This window comes from Thalassophryne amazonica, chromosome 3 (assembly GCF_902500255.1).
Source record: "Thalassophryne amazonica chromosome 3, fThaAma1.1, whole genome shotgun sequence".
Taxonomy (NCBI): Eukaryota; Metazoa; Chordata; class Actinopteri; order Batrachoidiformes; family Batrachoididae; genus Thalassophryne; species Thalassophryne amazonica.
Window position 1 is genome coordinate 127,746,863 of NC_047105.1, and position 25,654 is coordinate 127,772,516.

The 25,654-nt window shown below is 44.5% G+C and overlaps 1 long non-coding RNA gene across 1 annotated transcript; it reads right to left on the reverse strand.

Annotated features, from left to right (window-relative positions):
* Positions 1-2,686: 2,686 nt before the first annotated feature.
* LOC117507588 lies at positions 2,687-25,144 on the reverse strand. The gene is made up of 3 exons (XR_004559773.1): positions 25,120-25,144; positions 8,971-8,974; positions 2,687-2,757 (listed from the first exon to the last, which is right to left on the reverse strand). It is a non-coding gene; the product is annotated as an uncharacterized LOC117507588 (long non-coding RNA).
* Between the last annotated feature and the right edge of the window lie 510 nt (positions 25,145-25,654).

Below are 25,654 nucleotides of genomic sequence, written 5' to 3' on the forward strand. Positions count from 1 at the left end.
TGTCTTGTAAATTACAGCAGAGGTGTTATCAGGTTACAAGAACAGCATTTTTTAGTTTTAGAAGTGTTTATTTCTTACTAGCTTTTACATAATATACCATAAACGAAGCGGTTAGCAAGTCACTAAACTAGGAAGTGATGTCACCATGCTAACCTCTGTAAAATGTCTTATAAATAAGTTTGGAGGTGTTAATAGGTTCCAAAAACAACATTTTCAGTAATGCTTAGTTCTTTCTATCTTTTACATAATATATGAGAAACATGTATATAAACACACAAAACAAAGCTGTTTTGAAGAGACCACGCTGATGTCACGGTGCAGCTCTACTCTGATTGGCTGTCACCCGCGTCACTCAAACACGAAATGGATCAGATTATACCGAATGCGACTTTTTAACCTCTTAAAATACATTAAGGTTAGCCATCTTTGAAGTTGTTCAAGGTCTGTCTTCCAAGAATGTTACCTGTGAATTTCAACACTCTGGCAGTAAGAGGAATGGACTTATGCTGAGCACAGACAGACGGATGGACAGACTGACGAAAAGTCCTCGCTATACCCAATGGCCATATTTTGGCTTCGGGTAAAAATCAACAAAGTGCTGATATAGCTGCAGATGAACATCCCCATAATCCCAAAATAAAAACAATTAAAAACACAAAAGCGTGTATCCTGAGACGGGGTAGACCCTGAACACAGTCACGGGGCTGCAATACAAAATATGTTTTAAAAATAATCTTCAAGTCACATTTCAAATGCCAACTGGCAACCTGTTCTGCAAGATATGAGTATGGCAAGAAAAGGCTCTGAAGCCTGCTGACTTCTTTTTAACCCTTGAGACACAGAGCAAGTCTGCATCCAAGGGCCGCAGGGCACGAGGAGGCACATAAGGCTGAACAGGGTTAGCAAGATAGCAAGACAACGGTCAGCAACAAAACCTTGAAATCTGATATTCGAGTCACATGGAGCCAGTGAAAGGAAGCCAGGATGGCTGTGATCAAACCTCGAGCAGCAGTATTCTGTCCTATCTATTGACATCCTATACTGTTTTGTGGTCATCCAGAAAATAAAACATTCCAATAGTCAATTGTGGAAGTCAAAGACATGAATTAAAATTTGTGAAATTTAAAACTACATTAGATTGGATAGAACTTTATTGATCCCTTAGGAAGACTCCCGCAGGGAAATGGATGTTCCTGTTATGGTTAGGGGTCCAGGCGTGACTGGACTGTTAGTTGGCAATGGACTTAAATGCAAGGGAGCAATAACCAGGATGGAATACAAACGAAAGGAGATTTATTAACAAGAACCAGGAATTAAAGTGGCCTGCTGAGGACAGAGTTGGCCCCCCTCTAGCGGTGGAATCTGGGTGCTGCAGGATACAGGGCCAGTTTGAAGGAATGTGTTAACTAAGGATTCTAGGACCAGGACCAGGTGGGACACACGCCTTTGCAACCAGGAACTAAGGAAGAAGACACACAGGGTGAGTGAAATACACTCGTAATGCTGGAGCCTCAAACAGTCACAGTTCATAAAAAGGTTGTAACACAGGTAGTTTCAGAGTTCATGAAATAAAGTTATATTCTCAAGACAAACAGATCAGTGTTCAGCAATTGTTCATCGTTCATAAGTTGTATCCAAAGGTCAGACGTCAAGTGCTGCGTGTTGAAGCGCAGCGCCAATCAAGCAGGACTTGATGCAGCTGAGCCGGGTTCTCAATTGTTTGATATCAGAGTTCATGCAGTTCATAAGAGTTCTTGGGAATAGTACTTTATCAAACTACAGTCACAAGCTGGGGTTAGTGAGAACGGAATCTCACAGAGAAGGAAGAGAACTTAACTGGCGTTTAGTCAAGGTGCACTCTGCACTCAGAGCCGAGGAGTTCCACAGTGAGATAGCGGTGCAGGTGGTTAGAGCCAGGTCAGCATGGGAGCCATACTGGGAGGTTCTGGAACAAAGGAGAAGACAGTTCTTTCTAATGCAGGAATTAGAGAGTTGGCCAGGTACCTGCAGTGTAGCTGCAGGAAGCTCTGACGTCTGGGTGCATGGGAGCAGCTGGAAGACGTGGTCAAAGTCACAGGGAGGCAATCAAGTTTGGTCCTCCTGGCATCTGTCTGGAACATGGATCGTGGCTCTGGAAAGCGCCGCAAGAATCTGGCATAGACTGGCTTCATGGCATGGAGGATAATCATCTCATGGCACGGACAGGACATGAACCAGTCGTTCATATGATCCAGCTGTGGAACAGAACTGAGGGTGCCATCTAGTGGAGAAAATAACACATGACACCGGGATCCGGGGGAAATACTGACAGTTCCAGCAGCATTGTATAGCAGCACGCAGGGTAAGAAGCACACAGAGTATCAAAATTGAAAGTAAAGAACAGCTTGCAAATATAAATATAAATTCACAATATAAACACCAGACAAACTGATCAATACTGGTTTAATTGCTACAACTGTTCCTCTCATTCCTGACCTCTGTCTTCCTGTTGCTCCTCCTACCCCCGAGTGAGGAGTTGTACAGTCTGATGGCCTGAGGGACAAAGGAGTTTTTCAGTCTGTTGGTGCTGCACTTGGGAAGGAGCAGTCTGTGGCTGGAGAGGCTCCTCTGGTTGCTGATGATGGTGTGCAGAGGGTGACTGGCATCGTCCATAATGTCCAGCAATTTGTCCAGTGTTCTCTGCAACCATCAAAGAGTCCGGCTTCATGCCAACCACAGAGCCAGCCCCCTGATCAGTTTGTGCAGCCTGGATGAGTCCTATTTGGATGTGCACCCCCCCAGCACACCACGGTGTAAAAGATGACGCTGGCTACTACAGACTGGTAGAACAACCCCAGGAGTTTCCTGCAGATGTTAAACAACCGCAACCTCTTCGGAAAATACAGCCTGGTCTGTTCCTTCCTGTACAGGTGGTTGGTGTGGGTTGTCTCACCCAGTTTGCTGTCCAGCCACAGCCCGGGGTACTTGTAAGAATCCAGAGCCTCTACCTCAGCTCCATGAACAGAACTGGTCACAGACTTGGTCTGGACTTCCCAGATTCAATGACCAGCTCCTTTGTCTTCGAGGTATGGAGTTGTCGATGGTTGTGTGGCACCAGGCAGCAAAGTACTTCACTAGGCTCCTGTACTACTCTTCTCTGTCATTCTTGATGCATAGAACAATGGCTGTGTCATCTGCAATCTTCTGGATGTGAAAACTCAGAGTAGTAACAGAAGTCAAACGTGTACAGGATGAAGAGAAGAGGGGCTAGCACCGTGCCCTGCGCCAGTGTTGCTGATCAGTGTCAGATGTGGTGTCCCTCAGCCTGACATACTGCGGCCTGTCGGTGAGGTCGCTGACCAGGCAGGGGGCCACTCGCATCCTGTCCTGGAGCACAAGGGGCTGCATGGTGTTGAAGGAGGGACTCGAGAAGTCCGAAAGAGAATCCTCACTGTGCTTTTCCCTTATCCAGGTGCAAGTGGACTTTGTAGCAGGTAGAAGATGGCATCTCCCACACCAACACCTGCCCTATATGCAAACTGCAGACAGTCCTGGGGTGTTGCACCTGGGGTTTAAGGAAGTTGAGGGGGAGCTGCTCTAACGTCTTCATCAGGTGTGAAGTGAGTGTCACTGGTCGGAAGTCATTCAGCTCACTGGGACGGTTTTCTTAGGAATGGGAAGGATGTATGAAGTCTTCCAGAGGGTGGGCAGTCTCCCTAGCTGCAGGCTAAGGTTGAAGAGATTTGTAGCGGTTCTCCAGTTGAGTCGTGCAGGTCTTCAGTAGTCGGAGACATACCTTGTCTGGGCCTGCCGCTTTCCTGGGATGAAGCTTCCTCAGCTGTCCTCTGATCTGGTCCACAGTGATGTATGGAGGAGGTTGAGTTTAAGTGGGGGGGCTGCTGCTTGATGTCTGAGGGGGTGTGCTGAGGGAAGAAGGGAAAGATGTCTGCAGTGATGGAGAGTGTGGGGGAGCATGGACTGGTTGAACCGGTTGAAGAAGTTCTAAAGTTTGTTCGCCCTCTGTTGTTCCCCCTTTGTCTCTGGTCTTTGCTTTATGGCCTATAATGGTTTTCCACCTTATCAGACTCTCTCATGTTATTTTGTTTCAGCTTGTGCCTCTCTTTCTCTGTAGCTGTCCTTTGCTTCCCTCATGCCGTGTTTCATCTCCCACTGTTTGCCTTCATTGCCTCCATGTCTCTGCCCTGAAGCTTTGACTTCCCACGTTACTCATGGTTTGTTGTTAGGGTAACATGAAGTCTTGGTTGGGCAGACCACGTCTGCATAGGAGTTAAGATAATCCATCAGACAGTGTGTCATGGTCTCTATGTCCTCACCATGTGGGTTGATCAGCTCATTCCAGACTGTGGTGATGGAGCAGTCTCTCGGGACACTTTCCACTTCAGAGGACCACCTCCAGACAGAGCAAGTGGTTACCAGCTACCTTTGAACCAGAGGGATATACTGTGGCTATAGGTGGACCAGTTGTGATCAGACTTACCTAGTTGGAGGAGGGGTGTGGCTCTGTATGCATCCCTCACATTAACATACAATAAGTCAATTGTCCTGTTATTTTTTGTTGGACAGTCTACAACCTTGTGAAATGCAGCCAAAGTAGAGTGATCATCACTGCTGTGAATTTTCTAACATGCAGTGGCTGCATCCATTCTTGGGGGGGGTGTAAACACAGATGGTAATCATGTGACTCAGTTCCTCGGTAGAGAGTATGGCTGTAGGTTAACAGCTAGCAGCTCAATGTCTTTGCAGCACAAGACCATCTTCACAGAGATATGTCCTGGGTTTACCAGTGGTTGTTGCATATATGATGAGACCCCCACCTTTGTTTTTTTCTATGCGCTTTAGTGTTTCTGTCGTCTTTTATAGCGGGGAATCCCAGCAGGTCCACGTTAGCATCCGGTACGTGGTGGGTTAGCCACATCTCCCTAAAGATTAACAAGCTACTCTCTCTGTAAATCCTGTTTATTCAGTGCGGACAGCTCATCGATCTTGTTGGGCAGTGAGTTCACATTTCGCGGAGGGAATTGATAGTTTGTAGTGTCTCCGGTTGTCTGTTAGCTTAGCCTTAGTTTAGCCCTAGCCTTGCAGCCCCTGTGTTTAATCCTTAGCTCTGCCGGGATGGGTGTCGTATTCTGGCTCATCTCTTGGTTCTCAAAGCCAGTAGTTCCTATCTTGAAAAAGTGAAAAAGCTGGCTCCTGGTAGCATTGAAAAGTTAAAAATATCCATGGTGTGTGTGTATATATACAACCCCTGGCAAAATTATGGAATCACCGCCTCAGAGGATGTTCATTCAGTTGTTTAATTTTGTAGAAAAAAAGCAGATCACAGACATGACACAAAACTAAAGTCATTTCAAATGGCAACTTTCTGGCTTTAAGAACACTATAAGAAATCAAGAAAAAAGATTGTGGCAGTCAGTAACGGTTACTTTTTAGACCAAGCAGAGGAAAAAATATGGAATCACTCAATTCTGAGGAAAAATTATGGAATCACTCTGTAAATTTTCATCCCCCAATAACACCTGCATCAAATCAGATCTGCTCATTGACATTGACCCTATGCCATGACATTGACCCTATGTGTCTTTTTGCAAGGAATGTTTTTGCAGTTTTTGCTCTATGGCAAGATGCATTATCTTGAAAAATGATTTCATCATCCCCAAACATCCTTTCATTGTCCAAAATATCAACATAAACTTGTGCATTTATGATTGTAATGACAGCCATCTCCCCAGTGCCTTTACCTGACATGCAGCCCCATATCATCAATGACTGTGGAAATTTACATGTTCTCTTCAGGCAGTCATCTTTATAAATCTCATTGGAAAGGCACCAAACAAAAGTTCCAGCATCATCACCTTGCCCAATGCAGATTCGAGATTCATCACTGAATATGACTTTCATCCAGTCATCCATCCACAATTGCTTTTCCTTAGCCCATTGTAACCTTGTTTTTTTCTGTTTATGTTAATGATGCTTTCGTTTAGCTTTTCTGTATGTAAATCCCATTTCCTTAGGCGGTTTCTTACAGTTCGGTCACAGACGTTGACTCCAGTTTCCTCCCATTCGTTCCTCATTTGTTTTGTTGTACATTTTCGATTTTTGAGACATATTGCTTTAAGTTTTCTGTCTTGACGTTTGATGTCTTCCTTGGTCTACCAGTATGTTTGCCTTTAACAACCTTCCCATGTTGTTTGTATTTGGTCCAGAGTTTAGACACAGCTGACTGTGAACAACCAACATCTTTTGCAACATTGCGTGATGATTACTCTTTTAAGAGTTTATAATCCTCTCCTTTGTTTCAATTGACATCTCTCGTGTTCATGTCATCCACTTGGTGCAACAGCTCTCCAAGGTGTGATCACTCCTTTTTAGATGCAGACTAACGAGCAGATCTGATATGATGCAGGTGTTAGTTTTGGGGATGAAAATTTACAGGGTGATTCCATAATTTTTTCCTCAGAATTGAGTGATTCCATATTTTTTTTCCTCTGCTTGGTCTAAAAAAGTAACTGTTACTGACTGCCACAATCTTTTTTCTTGATTTCTTATAGTGTTTCTTAAAGCCAGAAAGTTGCCATTTGAAATGACTTTAGTTTTGTGTCATGTCTGTGATCTGCTTTTTTTCTACAAAATTAAACAACTCCGAGGCCGTGATTCCATAATTTTTGCCAGGGTTGTGTGTGTGTATATATATATATATATATATATATATATATACCATATTCAAAACCATATGGATTTGAATCACGTGTGATTGCGTCAGACAAGCTTGAACCCTCGTGCGCATGCGTGAGTTTTTCCACGCCTGTCGGTTGCGTCATTCGCCTGTGAGCAGGCTTTGAGTGAGGAGTGGTCCACCCCCTCGTCGGATTTTCATTGCAGGAAATGGCGGAATGATTTGGGCTTTTTTTCCATCAGAATTTTTTCAGAAACTGTTAGAGACTGGCAGCTGGAAACCATTAGAAAAATTTATCTGGCTTTCGGTGAAAATGTTACGGGCTTGGTAGAGAATAAGGAGTGTTACTGTCGCTTTAAGGACGGCCCCCAGCGGCTGTGGGGGCGCCGCGCTCCGAAGCCGCCATCGACAGGCTGAACGACCATTTCATTTCTAAACGGATGGCTGTCTGGATCCGTGACCATCGTGTGCCATTTCTCTGGTTATCACAAGAGCTGGACATCAACCATTTTCCGGCAGATTTCACTTTTAACAAGAGATTTTGTCATGGAAAGCCGAGCGGAGGCTTCGCGCATCACGATGGATTCGCTACTGGAGCGAGACAAAACCACCTCCGTTTTGGTCTCACAGGACGGCTTTGAGATGGCGTTCAGACAGCTGTCGGTGGTTTTTCCATCGAGTGATTATCCGAGAAATTGTGGATGTGCCTGGACATGCCAGAACATGTCCCGTGAGGCTTCATCACGGCGTTGCTTTGCGCCATGCGGCACCGCGCACGCGGAATTCCTCCGCACGTCTGTCTCAATGTGCCGAAAAAGTGCTGATGTCCACGTCTTTTCACAATTCCTGTGCTAGTCAGACGACGTCCCGGATAAAACACAGCGTCCAGTTTGGAAATGAACGGCACATTCCACTGTTACAGGAGTTTTTGTCATGGAAAGAGGAGCGACCAGACGCCATCGTTTAGAAATGAAATGGTCGTTCAGCCTGTCGATGGGGCTTCGGAGCGTGGCGCCCCCCAGCTGGGGGCCGTCCTTAAAGCGACAGTAACACTCCTTATTCTCTACCAAGCCCGTAACATTTTCACCGAAAGCCAGATAAATTTTTCTAATGGTTTCCAGCTGCCAGTCTCTAACAGTTTCTGAAAAATTCTGATGGAAAAAAAGCCCAAATCATTCCGCCATTTCCTGGCAATGAAAATCCACGAGGGGGTGGACCACTCCTCACTCAAAGCCTGCTCACAGGCGAATGACGCAACCGACAGGCGTGGAAAAACTCACGCATGCGCACGAGGGTTCAAGCTTGTCTGACGCAATCACACGTGATTCAAATCCATATGGTTTTTGAAAAAATGGTCGGATACTTTTCTAATAGACCTCGTATGTGTGTGTATATATATGTGTGTGTATATGTATATGTGTATGTGTATACAACAAAATAAACGCAACATTTTGGTTTTGCTCCCATTTTGTATGAGATGAACTCAAGATCTAAAACTTTTTCCACATACACAATATCACCATTTCCCTCAAATACTGTTCACAAACCAGTCTAAATCTGTGATAGTGAGCACTTCTCCTTTGCTGAGATAATCCATCCCACCTCACAGGTGTGCCATATCAAGATGCTGATTAGACACCATGATTAGTGCACAGGTGTCCTTAGACTGTCCACAATAAAAGGCCACTCTGAAGGTGCAGTTTTGTTTTATTGGGGGGGGATACCAGTCAGTATCTGGTGTGACCACCATTTGCCTCATGCAGTGCAACACATCTCCTTCGCATAGAGTTGATCAGGTTGTCAATTGTGGCCTGTGGAATGTTGGTCCACTCCTCTTCAATGGCTGTGTGAAGTTTGCTGGATATTGGCAGGAACTGGTACACGCTGTCGTATACGCCGTCCAGAGCATCCCAAACATGCTCAATGGGTGACATGTCCGATGAGTATGCCGGCCATGCAAGAACTGGGACATTTTCAGCTCCCAAGAATTGTGTATAGATCCTTGCAACATGGGGCCGTGCATTATCCTGCTGCAACATGAGGTGATGTTCTTGGATGTGGCACAACAATGGGCCTCAGGATCTTGTCACGGTATCTCTGTGCATTCAAAATGCCATCAATAAAATGCACCTGTGTTCTTCATCCATAACAGACGCCTGCCCATACCATAACCCACCGCCACCATGGGCCACTCGATCCACAACATGACATCAGAAAACCGCTCACCCACACGACGCCACACACGCTGTCTGCCATCTGCCCTGAACGGTGAACCGGGATTCATCCGTGAAGAGAACACCTCTCCAACGTGCCAAACGCCAGCGAATGTGAGCATTTGCCCACTCAAGTCGGTTACACGACGAACTGGAGTCAGGTCGAACCCCGATGAGGACGACGAGCATGCAGATGAGCTTCCCTGAGACGGTTTCTGACAGTTTGTGCAGAAATTCTTTGGTTATGCAAACCGATTGTTTCAGCAGCTGTCCGAGTGGCTGGTCTCAGACGATCTTGGAGGTGAACATGCTGGATGTGGAGGTCCTGGGCTGGTGTGGTTACATGGTCTGCGGTTGTGAGGCTGGTTGGATGTAATGCCAATTCTCTGAAACGCCTTTGAGATGGCTTATGGTAGAGAAATGAACATTCAATACACGAGCAACAGCTCTGGTTGACATTCCTGCTGTCAGCATGCCAGTTGCACGCTCCCTCAAATCTTGCGACATCTGTGGCATTGTGCTGTGTGATAAAACTGCACCTTTCAGAGTGGCCTTTTATTGTGGGCAGTCTAAGGCACACCTGTGCACTAATCATGGTGTCTAATCAGCATCTTGATAATGGCACACCTGAGGTGGGATGGATTATCTCAGCAAAGGAGAAGTGCTCACTATCACAGATTTAGACTGGTTTGTGAACAATATTTGAGGGAAATGGTGATATTGTGTATGTGGAACAAGTTTTAGATCTTTGCGTTCATCTCATACAAAATGGGGGCAAAACCAAAGTGTTGCGTTTATTTTTTGATGTGTATGTATGTATATATGTATATATGTATATGTGTATATGTATATATGTATGTATATATATGTATGTATGTATATGTATATATGTATGTATATATATGTATATGTATGTATATGTATGTGTATATATGTATGTGTATGTATATATGTATATATGTATGTGTATATATGTATGTGTATGTATATATGTATGTGTATATATATGTATGTGTATATCTCTGTTATGTATATGTGTATCGACAACAGAACTTCTCAGTGCTTCCCTGTTAGCCGGCTGCTAACCATGAAAGTATCTCCAGAACGGAGGTGTCTCACATACAACACTCACTCTGCATCTCAGTGAGAGACACACCTTCATTCAGAAACCCCCTCCTCTCCTGTGCAGGAAAGGCAGCAATTGTGGTTCTCAGATGTTTCACAGATTTTTCCTGTATCGGAAAACCCTGCAGGTTGTATCGGAAAATTCCGATCCGTGAATTACATTGGTATCGGAAGCTGATACAGATAGATCGGATCGGACCCAACCCTAAATCAAACCACGCTTTGTACTTAAAAGAGACTTTAAACATTTTTGTGAACAATTTTTTTGCATGATCTGTCTGAAATTGAGTGGAATCGAATATCTCTCCTAGCTGATGTTGAGCTGGCCTGGCAGCTAATTAATAACATGCTCCTCTATGTAAATTTAGAATTAAGAGAAAGGACAATCCTTGGTTTTCCTCCCAAACTGCAAACCTGTTAAAGGAAAACTAAAACAGAAGTTGTTTGGACAGCTTTTCATCAGCTCTGCAACAAATGCACCTTCCTAATTAAGAAGGATAAATACAAATTTTATTTATCCAAAATCACCAAAAATTTAAAAGACCCCCAAAAGTGGAAGGTTGTGAGATCTGTTACATCTTCTAGTGACCCGCCAGTTTCCTGCTCAAAGATTCTACAAATTTGACTGATAAATGTGCCATGTCAGATCACCTTAATGAACATTTCATTAAAGCAGGACATTTGTTTGATTCCCTCAACACTGATTCTAAAAAAAAAAAACTGCTTCAAATAGTGAACCCGCTGAAGTAAGACGTCTTCCTGTTGCCTGTCCATTTCGGTTCAAACCTGTGTGTGCCTCTGAGGTCTGTAGTGCGTTGAGTATGCTGGATTCCAAAAACAAATCGGCTGGTCCTGATGGTTTGGATTCATTTTTTTCTAAAAATTGGCTGCAGCCATGATTGCCAAGCGCCTAACTACTGTCTTTAATTTGAAACTAAGCACAAACAAACTCAAAAGTCTGGAAATCTGCCATTGTCATGCCCCTGCTAAAAGGAGGTGAACCTTCAAACGTGAACAATTACAGGTCTATTTCTAAATTGTGCGTTTTGGCAAAACTACTTAAAAAGTTGGTCTGCAATCAATTGAAGGACTTCCTAGAATCAAATAACATTTTATACCCTCTCTAGTCTGGTTTTAGGAAGCAAAATAGCACCATAACTGTTATCCTAAAAATTTTAAATGACATATTTGAGGCTTTGAATTATAAAACGTTTTGTGTCCCACTATTTCTTGATCTCTCAAAAGCATTTGACACTGTGGATCACAGTCTTTTGTTAGAAATTCTTCACAAAATAGTGTCTCAGATCAGGGTTTGGGGACCCTGCGTGCCCTGATGGAACCTACCCAGCTGGCTTTGCTCTCGACGCCTGAGAGAATGGAGTGTGACATGTGGCTCCACTCTCTGTGGAAGATGTTTGGGATTCATTCGTATTCGCTTTTATGGTGGGAGGTTTGGTGCTGATTGGTTTGTGCGCTGCCCTGACCCACAGGAATATTAGCAAGACGGCTGCTTCCAGAATTTTGTCCCCTCGTCAGTCTGTCATAATTAATGAGTTGGGCAACGCTGTGTAGTCTCAGACTGCATGAACTCTTGAACTCAAACGCAAAATGGATTCAAACTCGGAGCAAATCACTGCATTGCATAAAATTGTACTGCTGAGGACCAGAGAATATTCTTCATAAATTTGGACTCTCGACGGTCAGGGGTGCAGTAAATAGAATTCTGTATCTCTCCGCCAAACATCAACATGGCAGCCTTATCGGCTCCTGAAGGCCAAATTCCCTGCTCTTCCCCCAGAAGGATCTACAGCCTTGGTGAAGGAATTCAGCCCCCCCCCCCCCCGCCTGCTGTTGCCTAGCAACGTCAGACTTTACACACACACGGACATAAATTAACAGAAATTTAACTCATCTGCACATGACGCATGTCTCCCTCCCTCCATCCCCCTCTCTCCACTACCCCCACCATGGCATCCTCCTTGCCACCTCGAAGGCAGCGCGGTTTATACTGCTGCAGCCTTCAACCCCCAGGCTGGGCAGCGTGGGCTCCTCCTGCTGCGGCCTTCACCCACTTTGCTTCAATTTGGAAGACGGACTACTTCAAGTTTAGTGCACATAAACAATGTCAAATGTATATGTGTTGTCTTTCATTTTGATGTGTGCCATTATTACGGTAAACAAGTAATAATTGTGGATTAATGCTGTATCTTGTCTGAGGTAATTGGAGTGTAAACGTAATTGCCCTTTTTGGGATCAATAAAGTTGTCTGAAGTCTCTACAAATGCTGTCTCTTGGTTTGCAGAGTATTTGACTAGCAGTACTCAGTGTGTTCAGTTGGCTGGTGTTCCCCAAGGCTCAGTTTTGGGGCCTATTTTGTTCACACTTTATACTACTGACCTGTGTGCAAACCTATCAAATTCCTTCTATCATCTGTATGCTGATGACACCGTAATCTATTGCTGCTCAAGCTCAGTGACACAGGCTTTTGAATTTTTACAGTCCGCTTTTGATGTGGTGCTGAACCGTCTTGAGAAATTCAAGCTAGTCTTGAATGTAGAAAAATCCAAAATGTTTTTCTCTAATCACCTCTTTCCTTCGAGAGCATACCCACCAATTAAACCGCCCAAGGTAATGTTCTCGAGCTAGTCAGTAGCTACAAGTATTTGGGATTGACTATTGATATGGAGCTCTCTTTTTAAACCTCATTTAAACACTTGATCTCCAAATTAAGGGTGAAGCTAGGCTTTCTCTACAGAAAACAAGCCATGTTTCTCCTTAAGTCCTTGGAAGATCTTGATAGCTGCCCTTATTGGACTATGGTGATGCCATGTATAGGTGTGCTCAACCAGTTGTCTACAGTCCTTGACCCCACTGTATCATTGGGCCTTGAGATTCATCACTGGTTGTAGCTGCCTCACCCACCACTGTGAGTTGTATGCCAAAACGGGCATGCCCTCTTGGTCTGTGAAGTGTTATACACATTGGATGATTCTGGCTTACAAAACTCTTATTGGGACTGGTTCGGACCTATCTATCCAGTTTTCTTCAGAGATCTGAAAGCTGTTATGCTCTGCACTCGGATTACATGTTTGTTTCATGTACCTCATGTCTGCACTGAAGCAGGAAAGAAGGCCTTTAATTTTTCAGCTCCCACTGATTGGAACATTCTCCAATCTGAACTGAAACTGTCTATACTGACTACAAAGTACTGTATATGTATAAATATACTATACTGACTACTACTGTGACCAAGATGATTGCATTTTGTTAGCGTGCAAGCTAACTTGTACAAAATGTCTTGTAAATTACAGCAGAGGTGTTATCAGGTTACAAGAACAGCATTTTTTAGTTTTAGAAGTGTTTAGTTCTTACTAGCTTTTACATAATATACCATAAACGAAGCGGTTAGCAAGTCACTAAACTAGGAAGTGATGTCCACCATGCTAACCTCTGTAAAATGTCTTATAAATAAGTTTGGAGGTGTTAATAGGTTCCAAAAACAACATTTTCAGTAATGCTTAGTTCTTTCTATCTTTTACATAATATATGAGAAACATGTATATAAACACACAAAACAAAGCTGTTTTGAAGAGACCAGCGACTGATGTCACGGTGCAGCTCTACTCTGATTGGCTGTCACCCGCGTCACTCAAACACGAAATGGATCAGATTATAACCGAATGCGACTTTTTAACCTCTTAAATACATTAAGGTTAGCCATCTTTGAAGTTGTCAAGGTCTGTCTTCCAAGAATGTTACCTGTGAATTTCAACACTCTGGCAGTAAGAGGAATGGACTTATGCTGAGCACAGACAGACGGATGGACAGACTGACGAAAAGTCCCTCGCTATACCAATGGCCATATTTGGCTTCGGGTAAAAATCAACAAAGTGCTGAATATAGCTGCAGATGAACATCCCCATAATCCCAAAATAAAACAATTAAAAACACAAAAGCGTGTATCCTGAGACGGGGTAGACCCTGAACAGTCATCACGGGGCTGCAATACAAAATATGTTTTAAAAATAATCTTCAAGTCACATTTCAAATGCCAACTGGCAACCTGTTCTGCAAGATATGAGTATGGCAAGAAAAGGCTCTGAAGCCTGCTGACTTCTTTTTAACCCTTGAGACACAGAGCCAGTCTGCATCCAAGGGCCGCAGGGCACGAGGAGGCACATAAGGCTGAACAGGGTTAGCAAGATAGCAAGACAACGGTCAGCAACAAAACCTTGAAATCTGATATTCGAGTCACATGGAGCCAGTGAAAGGAAGCCAGGATGGCTGTGATCAAACCTCGAGCAGCAGTATTCTGTCCTATCTATTGACATCCTATACTGTTTTGTGGTCATCCAGAAAATAAAACATTCCAATAGTCAATTGTGGAGTCAAAGACATGAATTAAAATTTGTGAATTTAAAACTACATTAGATTGGATAGAACTTTATTGATCCCTTAGGAAGACTCCCGCAGGGAAATGGATGTTCCTGTTATGGTTTAGGGGTCCAGGCGTGACTGGACTGTTAGTTGGCAATGGACTTAATGCAAGGGGAGCAATAACCAGGATGGAATACAAACGAAAGGAGATTTATTAACAAGAACCAGGAATTAAAGGTGGCCTGCTGAGGACAGAGTTGGCCCACCCTCTAGCGGTGGAATCTGGGTGCTGCAGGAATCACAGGGCCAGTTTTGAAGGAATGTGTTAACTAAGGATTCTAGGACCAGGACCAGGTGGGACACACGCCTTTGCAACCAGGAACTAAGGAAGAAGACACACAGGGTGAGTGAAATACACTCGTAATGCTGGAGCCTCAAACAGTCACAGTTCATAAAAAGGTTGTAACACAGGTAGTTTCAGAGTTCATGAAATAAAGTTATATTCTCAAGACAAACAGATCAGTGTTCAGCATTGTTCATCGTTCATAAGTTGTATCCAAAGGTCAGACGTCAAGTGCTGCGTGTTGAGCGCAGCGCCAATCAAGCAGGACTTGATGCAGCTGAGCCGGGTTCTCAATTGTTTGATATCAGAGTTTCATGCAGTTCATAAGAGTTCTTGGGAATAGTACTTTATCAAACTACAGTCACAAGCTGGGTTAGTGAGAACGGAATCTCACAGAGAAGGAAGAGAAACTTAACTGGCGTTTAGTCAAGGTGCACTCTGCACTCAGAGCCGAGGAGTTCCACAGTGAGATAGCGGTGCAGGTGGTTTAGAGCCAGGTCAGCATGGGAGCCATACTGGGAGGTTCTGGAACAAATGAGAAGACAGTTCTTTCTAATGCAGGAATTAGAGAGTTGGCCAGGTACCTGCAGTGTAGCTGCAGGAAGCTCTGACGTCTGGGTGCATGGGAGCAGCTGGAAGACGTGGTCAAAGTCACAGGGAGGCAATCAAGTTTGGTCCTCCTGGCATCTGTCTGGAACATGGATCGTGGCTCTGGAAAGCGCCGCAAGAATCTGGCATAAGACTGCTTCATGGCATGGAGGATAATCATCTCATGGCACGGACAGGACATGAACCAGTCGTTCATAGGATCCAGCTGTGGAACAGAACTGAGGGTGCCATCTAGTGGAGAAAATAACACATGACACCGGGATCCGGGGGAAATACTGACAGTTCCAGCAGCATTGTATAGCAGCACGCAGGGTAAGAAGCACACAGAGTATCAAAATTGAAAGTAAGAACAGCTTGCAAATATAAATATAAATTCACAATATAAACACCAGACAAACTGATCAATACTGGTTTAATTGCTACAACTGTTCCTCTCATTCCTGACCTCTGTCTTCCTGTTGCTCCTCCTACCCCCCGAGTGAGGAGTTGTACAGTCTGATGGCCTGAGGGACAAAGGAGTTTTTCAGTCTGTTGGTGCTGCACTTGGGAAGGAGCAGTCTGTGGCTGGAGAGGCTCCTCTGGTTGCTGATGATGGTGTGCAGAGGGTGACTGGCATCGTCCATAATGTCCAGCAATTTGTCCAGTGTTCTCTGCAACCATCAAAGAGTCCGGCTTCATGCCAACCACAGAGCCAGCCCGCCTGATCAGTTTGTGCAGCCTGGATGAGTCCTATTTGGATGTGCACCCCCCCCAGCACACCACGGTGTAAAAGATGACGCTGGCTACTACAGACTGGTAGAACAACCCCAGGAGTTTCCTGCAGATGTTAAACAACCGCAACCTCTTCGGAAATACAGCCTGGTCTGTTCCTTCCTGTACAGGTGGTTGGTGTGGGTTGTCTCACCCAGTTTGCTGTCCAGCCACAGCCCGGGGTACTTGTAAGAATCCAGAGCCTCTACCTCAGCTCCCATGAACAGAACTGGTCACAGACTTGGTCTGGACTTCCCAGATTCAATGACCAGCTCCTTTGTCTTCGAGGTATGGAGTTGTCGATGGTTTGTGTGGCCACCAGGCAGCAAAGTACTTCACTAGGCTCCTGTACTACTCTTCTCTGTCATTCTTGATGCATAGAACAATGGCTGTGTCATCTGCAATCTTCTGGATGTGAAAACAGCTCAGAGTAGTAACAGAAGTCAAACGTGTACAGGATGAAGAGAAGAGGGGCTAGCACCGTGCCCTGCGCCAGTGTTGCTGATCAGTGTCAGATGTGGTGTCCCTCAGCCTGACATACTGCGGCCTGTCGGTGAGGTCGCTGACCAGGCAGGGGTCCACTCGCATCCTGTCCTGGAGCACAAGGGGCTGCATGGTGTTGAAGGAGGGACTCGAGAAGTCCAGAAAGAGAATCCTCACTGTGCTGTTTCCCTTATCCAGGTGCAAGTGGACTTGTAGCAGGTAGAAGATGGCATCTCCCACACCAACACCTGCCCTATATGCAAACTGCAGACAGTCCTGGGCGTGTTGCACCTGGGGTTTAAGGAAGTTGAGGGGGAGCTGCTCTAACGTCTTCATCAGGTGTGAAGTGAGTGTCACTGGTCGGAAGTCATTCAGCTCACTGGGACGGTTCTTCTTAGGAATGGGAAGGATGTATGAAGTCTTCCAGAGGGTAGGCAGTCTCCCTAGCTGCAGCTAAGGTTGAAGATGAGTTGTAGCGGTTCTCCCAGTTGAGTCGTGCAGGTCTTCAGTAGTCGGAGACATACCTTGTCTGGGCCTGCCGCTTTCCTGGGATGAAGCTTCCTCAGCTGTCCTCTGATCTGGTCCACAGTGATGTATGGAGGAGGTTGAGTTTAAGTGGGGGGGCTGCTGCTTTGATGTCTGAGGGGTGTGCTGAGGGAAGAAGGGAAAGATGTCTGCAGTGATGGAGAGTGTGGGGGAGCATGGACTGGTTGAACCGGTTGAAGAAGTTCTAAAGTTTGTTCGCCCTCTGTTGTTCCCCCTTTGTCTCTGGTCTTTGCTTTATGGCCTATAATGGTTTTCACACCTTATCAGACTCTCTCATGTTATTTTGTTTCAGCTTGTGCTCTCTCTTTCTCCTGTAGCTGTCCTTTGCTTCCCTCATGCCGTGTTTCATCTCCCACTGTGTTGCCTTCATTGCCTCCATGTCTCTGCTCCTGAAGCTTTGACTTCCCACGTTACTCATGGTTTGTTGTTAGGGTAACATGAAGCAGTCTTGGTTGGGCAGACCACGTCTGCATAGGAGTTAAGATAATCCATCAGACAGTGTGTCATGGTCTCTATGTCCTCACCATGTGGGTTGATCAGCTCATTCCAGACTGTGGTGATGGAGCAGTCTCTCGGGACACTTTCCACTTCAGAGGACCACCTCCAGACAGAGCAAGTGGTTACCAGCTACCTTTGAACCAGAGGGATATACTGTGGCTATAGGTGGACCAGGTTGTGATCAGACTTACCTAGTTGGAGGAGGGGTGTGGCTCTGTATGCATCCCTCACATTAACATACAATAAGTCAATTGTCCTGTTATTTTTTTGTTGGACAGTCTACAACCTTGTGAAATGCAGCCAAAGTAGAGTGATCATCACTGCTGTGAATTTTCTAACATGCAGTGGCTGCATCCATTCTTGGGGGGGGGGTGTAAACACAGATGGTAATCATGTGACTCAGTTCCTCGGTAGAGAGTATGGCTGTAGGTTAACAGCTAGCAGCTCAATGTCTTTGCAGCACAAGACCATCTTCACAGAGATATGTCCTGGGTTATACCAGTGGTTGTTGCATATATGATGAGACCCCCACCTTTGTTTTTTTCTATGCGCTTTAGTGTTTCTGTCGTCTTTTATAGCGGGGAATCCCAGCAGGTCCACGTTAGCATCCGGTACGTGGTGGGTTAGCCACATCTCCCTAAAGATTAACAAGCTACTCTCTCTGTAAATCCTGTTTATTCAGTGCGGACAGCTCATCGATCTTGTTGGGCAGTGAGTTCACATTTCGCGGAGGGAATTGATAGTTTGTAGTGTCTCCGGTTGTCTGTTAGCTTAGCCTTTAGTTTAGCCCTAGCCTTGCAGCCCCTGTGTTTAATCCTTAGCTCTGCCGGGATGGGGTGTCGTATTCTGGCTCATCTCTTGGTTCTCAAAGCCAGTAGTTCCTATCTTGAAAAAGTGAAAAAGCTGGCTCCTGGTAGCATTGAAAAGTTAAAAATATCCATGGTGTGTGTGTATATATACAACCCCTGGCAAAAAATTATGGAATCACCGGCCTCGGAGGATGTTCATTCAGTTGTTTAATTTTGTAGAAAAAAAGCAGATCACAGACATGACACAAAACTAAAGTCATTTCAAATGGCAACTTTCTGGCTTTAAGAAACACTATAAGAAATCAAGAAAAAAAGATTGTGGCAGTCAGTAACGGTTACTTTTTTAGACCAAGCAGAGGAAAAAAATATGGAATCACTCAATTCTGAGGAAAAAATTATGGAATCACTCTGTAAATTTTCATCCCCCAAATTAACACCTGCATCAAATCAGATCTGCTCATTGACATTGACCCTATGCCATGACATTGACCCTATGTGTCTTTTTGCAAGGAATGTTTTTGCAGTTTTTGCTCTATGGCAAGATGCATTATCATCTTGAAAAATGATTTCATCATCCCCAAACATCCTTTCAGTTGTCCAAAATATCAACATAAACTTGTGCATTTATTGATTATGTAATGACAGCCATCTCCCCAGTGCCTTTACCTGACATGCAGCCCCATTATCATCAATGACTGTGGAAATTTACATGTTCTCTTCAGGCAGTCATCTTTATAAATCTCATTGGAAAGGCACCAAACAAAAGTTCCAGCATCATCACCTTGCCCAATGCAGATTCGAGATTCATCACTGAATATGACTTTCATCCAGTCATCCAGTCCACAATTGCTTTTCCTTAGCCCATTGTAACCTTGTTTTTTTCTGTTTACGTGTTAATGATGCCTTTCGTTTAGCTTTTCTGTATGTAAATCCCATTTCCTTTAGGCGGTTTCTTACAGTTTGGTCACAGACGTTGACTCCAGTTTCCTCCCATTCGTTCCTCATTTGTTTTGTTGTACATTTTTCGATTTTGAGACATATTGCTTTAAGTTTTCTGTCTTGACGTTTTGATGTCTTCCTTGGTCTACCAGTATGTTTGCCTTTAACAACCTTCCCATGTTGTTTGTATTTGGTCCAGAGTTTAGACACAGCTGACTGTGAACAACCAACATCTTTTGCAACATTGCGTGATGATTTACTCTTTTAAGAGTTTAATAATCCTCTCCTTTGTTTCAATTGACATCTCTCGTGTTCATGTCAGTCCACTTGGTGCAACAGGACATTTGTTTGATTCCCCTAACACTGATTCTAAAAAAAAAAAACTGCTTCAAATAGTGAACCCGCTGAAGTAAGACGTCTTCCTGTTGCCTGTCCATTTCGGTTCAAACCTGTGTGTGCCTCTGAGGTCTGTAGTGCGTTGAGTATGCTGGATTCCAAAAACAAATCGGCTGGTCCTGATGGTTTGGATTCATTTTTTTCTAAAAATTGGCTGCAGCCATGATTGCCAAGCGCCTAACTACTGTCTTTAATTTGAAACTAAGCACAAACAAACTCAAAAGTCTGGAAATCTGCCATTGTCATGCCCCTGCTAAAAGGAGGTGAACCTTCAAACGTGAACAATTACAGGTCTATTTCTAAATTGTGCGTTTTGGCAAAACTACTTAAAAAGTTGGTCTGCAATCAATTGAAGGACTTCCTAGAATCAAATAACATTTATACCCTCTCTAGTCTGGTTTTAGGAAGCAAAATAGCACCATAACTGTTATCCTAAAAATTTTAAATGACATATTTGAGGCTTTGAATTATAAAACGTTTTGTGTCCCACTATTTCTTGATCTCTCAAAAGCATTTGACACTGTGGATCACAGTCTTTTGTTAGAAATTCTTCACAAAATAGTGTCTCAGATCAGGGTTTGGGGACCCTGCGTGCCCTGATGGAACCTACCCAGCTGGCTTTGCTCTCGACGCCTGAGAGAATGGAGTGTGACATGTGGCTCCACTCTCTGTGGAAGATGTTTGGGATTCATTCGTATTCGCTTTTATGGTGGGAGGTTTGGTGCTGATTGGTTTGTGCGCTGCCCTGACCCACAGGAATATTAGCAAGACGGCTGCTTCCAGAATTTTGTCCCCTCGTCAGTCTGTCATAATTAATGAGTTGGGCAACGCTGTGTAGTCTCAGACTGCATGAACTCTTGAACTCAAACGCAAAATGGATTCAAACTCGGAGCAAATCACTGCATTGCATAAAATTGTACTGCTGAGGACCAGAGAATATTCTTCATAAATTTGGACTCTCGACGGTCAGGGGTGCAGTAAATAGAATTCTGTATCTCTCCGCCAAACATCAACATGGCAGCCTTATCGGCTCCTGAAGGCCAAATTCCCTGCTCTTCCCCCAGAAGGATCTACAGCCTTGGTGAAGGAATTCAGCCCCCCCCCCCCCCCCCCCCCCCCGCCTGCTGTTGCCTAGCAACGTCAGACTTTACACACACACGGACAGAAATTAACAGAAATTTAACTCATCTGCACATGACGCATGTCTCCCTCCCTCCATCCCCCCGTCTCTCCACTACCCCCACCATGGCATCCTCCTTGCCACCTCGAAGGCAGCGCGGTTTATACTGCTGCAGCCTTCAACCCCCAGGCTGGGCAGCGTGGGCTCCTCCTGCTGCGGCCTTCACCCACTTTGCTTCAATTTGGAAGACGGACTACTTCAAGTTTAGTGCACATAAACAATGTCAAATGTATATGTGTTGTCTTTCATTTTGATGTGTGCCATTATTACGGTAAACAAGTAATAATTGTGGATTAATTGCTGTATCTTGTCTGAGGTAATTGGAGTGTAAACGTAATTGCCCTTTTTGGGATCAATAAAGTTGTCTGAAGTCTCTACAAATGCTGTCTCTTGGTTTGCAGAGTATTTGACTAGCAGTACTCAGTGTGTTCAGTTGGCTGGTGTTCCCCAAGGCTCAGTTTTGGGGCCTATTTTGTTCACACTTTATACTACTGACCTGTGTGCAAACCTATCAAATTCCTTCTATCATCTGTATGCTGATGACACCGTAATCTATTGCTGCTCAAGCTCAGTGACACAGGCTTTTGAATTTTTACAGTCCGCTTTTGATGTGGTGCTGAACCGTCTTGAGAAATTCAAGCTAGTCTTGAATGTAGAAAAATCCAAAATGTTTTTCTCTAAATCACCTCTTTCCTTCGAGAGCATACCACCAATTAAAACTGCCCAAGGTAATGTTCTCGAGCTAGTCAGTAGCTACAAGTATTTGGGATTGACTATTGATATGGAGCTCTCTTTTTAACCTCATTTTAAACACTTGATCTCCAAATTAAGGGTGAAGCTAGGCTTTCTCTACAGAAACAAGCCATGTTTCTCCTTAAGTCCTTGGAAGATCTTGATAGCTGCCCTTATTGGACTATGGTGATGCCATGTATAGGTGTGCTTCAACCAGTTGTCTACAGTCCTTGACCCCACTGTATCATTGGGCCTTGAGATTCATCACTGGTTGTAGCTGCCTCACCCACCACTGTGAGTTGTATGCCAAAACGGGCATGCCCTCTTGGTCTGTGAAGTGTTATACACATTGGATGATTCTGGCTTACAAAACTCTTATTGGACTGGTTCGGACCTATCTATCCAGTTTTCTTCAGAGATCTGAAAGCTGTTATGCTCTGCACTCGGATTACATGTTATGTTTTCATGTACCTCATGTCTGCACTGAAGCAGGAAAGAATGCCTTTAATTTTTCAGCTCCCACTGATTGGAACATTCTCCAATCTGAACTGAAACTGTCTATACTGACTACAAATGTACTGTATATGTATAAATATACTATACTGACTACTACTGTGACCAAGATGATTGCATTTTGTTAGCGTGCAAGCTAACTTGTACAAAATGTCTTGTAAATTACAGCAGAGGTGTTATCAGGTTACAAGAACAGCATTTTTTAGTTTTAGAAGTGTTTATTTCTTACTAGCTTTTACATAATATACCATAAACGAAGCGGTTAGCAAGTCACTAAACTAGGAAGTGATGTCACCATGCTAACCTCTGTAAAATGTCTTATAAATAAGTTTGGAGGTGTTAATAGGTTCCAAAAACAACATTTTCAGTAATGCTTAGTTCTTTCTATCTTTTACATAATATATGAGAAACATGTATATAAACACACAAAACAAAGCTGTTTTGAAGAGACCAGCGACTGATGTCACGGTGCAGCTCTACTCTGATTGGCTGTCACCCGCGTCACTCAAACACGAAATGGATCAGATTATAACCGAATGCGACTTTTTAACCTCTTAAAATACATTAAGGTTAGCCATCTTTGAAGTTGTTCAAGGTCTGTCTTCCAAGAATGTTACCTGTGAATTTCAACACTCTGGCAGTAAGAGGAATGGACTTATGCTGAGCACAGACAGACGGATGGACAGACTGACGAAAAGTCCTCGCTATACCCAATGGCCATATTTTGGCTTCGGGTAAAAATCAACAAAGTGCTGAATATAGCTGCAGATGAACATCCCCATAATCCCAAAATAAAAACAATTAAAAACACAAAGCGTGTATCCTGAGACGGGGTAGACCCTGAACAGTCAGTCACGGGGCTGCAATACAAAATATGTTTTAAAAATAATCTTCAAGTCACATTTCAAATGCCAACTGGCAACCTGTTCTGCAAGATATGAGTATGGCAAGAAAAGGCTCTGAAGCCTGCTGACTTCTTTTTAACCCTTGAGACACAGAGCAAGTCTGCATCCAAGGGCCGCAGGGCACGAGGAGGCACATAAGGCTGAACAGGGTTAGCAAGATAGCAAGACAACGGTCAGCAACAAAACCTTGAAATCTGATATTCGAGTCACATGGAGCCAGTGAAAGGAAGCCAGGATGGCTGTGATCAAACCTCGAGCAGCAGTATTCTGTCCTATCTATTGACATCCTATACTGTTTTGTGGTCATCCAGAAAATAAAACATTCCAATAGTCAATTGTGGAAGTCAAAGACATGAATTAAAATTTGTGAAATTTAAAACTACATTAGATTGGATAGAACTTTATTGATCCCTTAGGAAGACTCCCGCAGGGAAATGGATGTTCCTGTTATGGTTTAGGGGTCCAGGCGTGACTGGACTGTTAGTTGGCAATGGACTTAAATGCAAGGGAGCAATAACCAGGATGGAATACAAACGAAAGGAGATTTATTAACAAGAACCAGGAATTAAAGTGGCCTGCTGAGGACAGAGTTGGCCCACCCTCTAGCGGTGGAATCTGGGTGCTGCAGGATACAGGGCCAGTTTTGAAGGAATGTGTTAACTAAGGATTCTAGGACCAGGACCAGGTGGGACACACGCCTTTGCAACCAGGAACTAAGGAAGAAGACACACAGGGTGAGTGAAATACACTCGTAATGCTGGAGCCTCAAACAGTCACAGTTCATAAAAAGGTTGTAACACAGGTAGTTTCAGAGTTCATGAAATAAAGTTATATTCTCAAGACAAACAGATCAGTGTTCAGCAATTGTTCATCGTTCATAAGTTGTATCCAAAGGTCAGACGTCAAGTGCTGCGTGTTGAAGCGCAGCGCCAATCAAGCAGGACTTGATGCAGCTGAGCCGGGTTCTCAATTGTTTGATATCAGAGTTCATGCAGTTCATAAGAGTTCTTGGGAATAGTACTTTATCAAACTACAGTCACAAGCTGGGGTTAGTGAGAACGGAATCTCACAGAGAAGGAAGAGAACTTAACTGGCGTTTAGTCAAGGTGCACTCTGCACTCAGAGCCGAGGAGTTCCACAGTGAGATAGCGGTGCAGGTGGTTAGAGCCAGGTCAGCATGGGAGCCATACTGGGAGGTTCTGGAACAAAGGAGAAGACAGTTCTTTCTAATGCAGGAATTAGAGAGTTGGCCAGGTACCTGCAGTGTAGCTGCAGGAAGCTCTGACGTCTGGGTGCATGGGAGCAGCTGGAAGACGTGGTCAAAGTCACAGGGAGGCAATCAAGTTTGGTCCTCCTGGCATCTGTCTGGAACATGGATCGTGGCTCTGGAAAGCGCCGCAAGAATCTGGCATAGACTGGCTTCATGGCATGGAGGATAATCATCTCATGGCACGGACAGGACATGAACCAGTCGTTCATATGATCCAGCTGTGGAACAGAACTGAGGGTGCCATCTAGTGGAGAAAATAACACATGACACCGGGATCCGGGGGAAATACTGACAGTTCCAGCAGCATTGTATAGCAGCACGCAGGGTAAGAAGCACACAGAGTATCAAAATTGAAAGTAAAGAACAGCTTGCAAATATAAATATAAATTCACAATATAAACACCAGACAAACTGATCAATACTGGTTTAATTGCTACAACTGTTCCTCTCATTCCTGACCTCTGTCTTCCTGTTGCTCCTCCTACCCCCGAGTGAGGAGTTGTACAGTCTGATGGCCTGAGGGACAAAGGAGTTTTTCAGTCTGTTGGTGCTGCACTTGGGAAGGAGCAGTCTGTGGCTGGAGAGGCTCCTCTGGTTGCTGATGATGGTGTGCAGAGGGTGACTGGCATCGTCCATAATGTCCAGCAATTTGTCCAGTGTTCTCTGCAACCATCAAAGAGTCCGGCTTCATGCCAACCACAGAGCCAGCCCGCCTGATCAGTTTGTGCAGCCTGGATGAGTCCTATTTGGATGTGCACCCCCCCAGCACACCACGGTGTAAAAGATGACGCTGGCTACTACAGACTGGTAGAACAACCCCAGGAGTTTCCTGCAGATGTTAAACAACCGCAACCTCTTCGGAAAATACAGCCTGGTCTGTTCCTTCCTGTACAGGTGGTTGGTGTGGGTTGTCTCACCCAGTTTGCTGTCCAGCCACAGCCCGGGGTACTTGTAAGAATCCAGAGCCTCTACCTCAGCTCCCATGAACAGAACTGGTCACAGACTTGGTCTGGACTTCCCAGATTCAATGACCAGCTCCTTTGTCTTCGAGGTATGGAGTTGTCGATGGTTTGTGTGGCACCAGGCAGCAAAGTACTTCACTAGGCTCCTGTACTACTCTTCTCTGTCATTCTTGATGCATAGAACAATGGCTGTGTCATCTGCAATCTTCTGGATGTGAAAACAGCTCAGAGTAGTAACAGAAGTCAAACGTGTACAGGATGAAGAGAAGAGGGGCTAGCACCGTGCCCTGCGCCAGTGTTGCTGATCAGTGTCAGATGTGGTGTCCCTCAG